We start from the raw sequence: 3,074 nt of genomic DNA, 5'->3' as shown, positions 1-3,074 counted from the left end.
GCTGTTGGTGGTTTGTTTATCGATCCTTCGTAACACTGCAGCAGCATGCAGTCATTAATATTTCATCTTTTCCCTGCTCACCTAATGACTTTCTGCATATTTAAATCCCTGAATGTATTTTTAAAAAGGCAGTAAAGTGAGCAAAATGATGAATTTACCAGTGTTAAAGGTTTTGCCTCTTGGAAAGTAGAATCTAAGCTCGTTGTGAAGCAAACGCTAAGAAAATTGTCATACAAATTCTATTTTTAAACTTGCAAAGGTGTATGTCTGGATATTTTTTTCATCTGAATTACACATTTTCTTCAAGTTTGATCATGCATCTGTTGTACTACTGAGTTTGCTTGTCAACATGAATGGGAATGAATCAGCAACTTGCTATCCAATTGCAATTACTTTAAAAGCATTTTAAAAACAAGAAGTCACAAAGAGTGCAAAAAAGTCACAAAAACCATGGTTCAGACAATTAAAAGAAGTATTTAAGATGTGGCCCTGCATCCAAACAGATGAGCAAATTGTGAATAAAACAAAGGAACAAACTCCATCCTCTGAAGTTCACAGGATGGAGTTGAAAGCTCCAGAAAAAGTTAGTACATGCACCTTGAGTTGGCATTTCCTTTTTACAGGTCAAAAATAAACTTTGATGCTTGATATAAATCTGATTTGCACTCGTTTTCCACTCAAATTTTAGTCTTTCACATTAAAGTAAAGCACATATAGTGGTATGAAAAAGTATCTGAACCTTTTGGAATTTCTCACATTTCTGCATAAAATCACCATCAAATGTGAAAATGTGATCTGATCTTTGTCAAAATCACACAGATGAAAAAAACAGTGTCTGCTTTCACTAAAACCACCCAAACATTTATAGGTTTTCATATTTTAAGGAGGATAGCATGCAAACAATGACAGTGCTATAAATGTTTGGGTGGTTTTAGTTAAAGCAGACACTGTTTTTTCATCTGTGTGATTTTGACAAAGATCAGATCACATTTGATGGTGATTTTATGCAGAAATGTGAGAAGTTCCAAAAGGTTCAGATACTTTTTCATACCACTGTAAACTCATTTTTTATTCTGAAATAATAGATTTTCTGAGAAATGTGTATACTTATTATTACAATTTACAGTATGACGTGGGCAAACCATAAATTATTAATGTAACTACGTATTATAAACGCCCATAAATATTTTGTTTATTAATGACGTATTCAATTATGCTTTTTTTTTTATCCTCAGGCATCATGATCTCTGCCTCATAATCGCAGAATAACCCCACAAACATCACCAACCCATGACCAGTTTACACAAAAGTCTTCCAAAAATTCTTCCGTTACATATTGTACTTATTTCTGAGGTGTCCTCTTCTTCATAACATAATAGTTTTATTTTTTCACACTCTTTAAAGATCCTTATTTAATGTCACGTTCTACTTAAGAGAACATAAAAGGAGATTGATTCATAGCTAAAGAATTACATATATAATCAGTTCCTGATCAGTTTACACAAAAGAACATACGTTTGTTTCATATTTGACCAAAGCCTTTGTCATTACGTAATGTACTTACTGCTCATTTGGATACAACTGCATCATGCTTGATATTATACTGTGTTTTCTTTTCATTTTTTATTATTTTCTACTGAGGCCAAATTCAAAGTTAATGCACGTTATTTACATAGCAGTGTACAAAATAAGTTATGCCACGGTAGAAAAACCTAAATCAACAAGGTCCATAACCAAACTCTGTATAACTTTCAGTGCCGGAAAAACACAAAAACACATTTTATTTATTAGCTGAATTTTCAGTTGTATTAGCTACATGTTTTATTTCCCTCCATCATGGTATTTTCTTCATAATATTAATCAACTCCTAACACAAAAGAGAAAAAAATGCATGTTTTTATTTATTTTCATAAACATACCAATTCCTGCAACAAAAGATAATAAAATGTGTTTTTATTCATCATATTTTGAATTTATTTATTAGTCATGCAGAATAATCTCACATATATGACCAAGTCCTGGGTAGTTTACACAAAAGATAATATGTTTAAATATGAATATGTTTTTATTCATGATGGCTACAATTTTATGTACAACATGAAGCATCTCAGGCTTCAAAGACCAAACTCTGTCCAGCTTTCAGAGAATCAGGAACAAAAACAAAAAACACAGAAAGATGCTTTTCTTCATAATGTACAATAATTAATAACTAATTCCTGAGTATTTCACACAAAACATAATAGTTATTAATCGTTTTTAATAGTTTTTAATATAAATCTATTTTTATTTATAATGGTTATTTTTATTTTTATATATATAGCAAACAAAAACAAATTCCTCACAAAAAGATCATTAATATACTAAATTTTAAGAAAATTATAAATTTCACACAGACACACACACACACACACACACACATATATATATAGAGAGAGAGACAGAGAGAGTACATTGTTACATAAGTAAAATGCTAAATATTATGAATAAAAACACGCATTTTATTATCTTTTTTGTAAGGAATTTTTACGTTTTTTTGTTTTCGTCCTTTATTCTCTGAACGTTAAATATATATATATCATCTACCAAAAATATATATAAATTACAAAACGTGTAAGGCATTAACTAAACTTTGTACTACTTTCGGGTTATTTAACACACAAAAACACATTTATTTATTAAATGTACATTCAGTTATATTAGTCGCATTTTACATAATAATCTGTTTCCTATAACGTACAATAACACCACATATATTACCATTTGCTGACTAGTTTGCACAAAAACTAATCAAAACTAATATTTCCCTTATTACATACAGTACTTAGTAATATAATTGCGTCACGCTTGATAATACATTTCTTTTCATTATTCGTTCTTCTGCTCTGTCACTGTAATTATGTAATATCTCAAAAATAATTATTTATATCTTGCATTGGTGATCGATCGAGAATCCGCTCATTCATCCAGTTTTATTTATTTATTTTTTTAAATAAAGCTGCCCCCTCCCCTTGACGTAACTTATTTATTAAATTATTAATTATTTTATCCCAACCAAGGGATTTTTTTCTTCTTAA

The sequence above is a fragment of the Acanthochromis polyacanthus genome, chromosome 5, assembly GCF_021347895.1.
Source record: "Acanthochromis polyacanthus isolate Apoly-LR-REF ecotype Palm Island chromosome 5, KAUST_Apoly_ChrSc, whole genome shotgun sequence".
NCBI lineage: Eukaryota > Metazoa > Chordata > Actinopteri > Pomacentridae > Acanthochromis > Acanthochromis polyacanthus.
Note: the sequence above shows the minus strand (reverse complement) of the source record.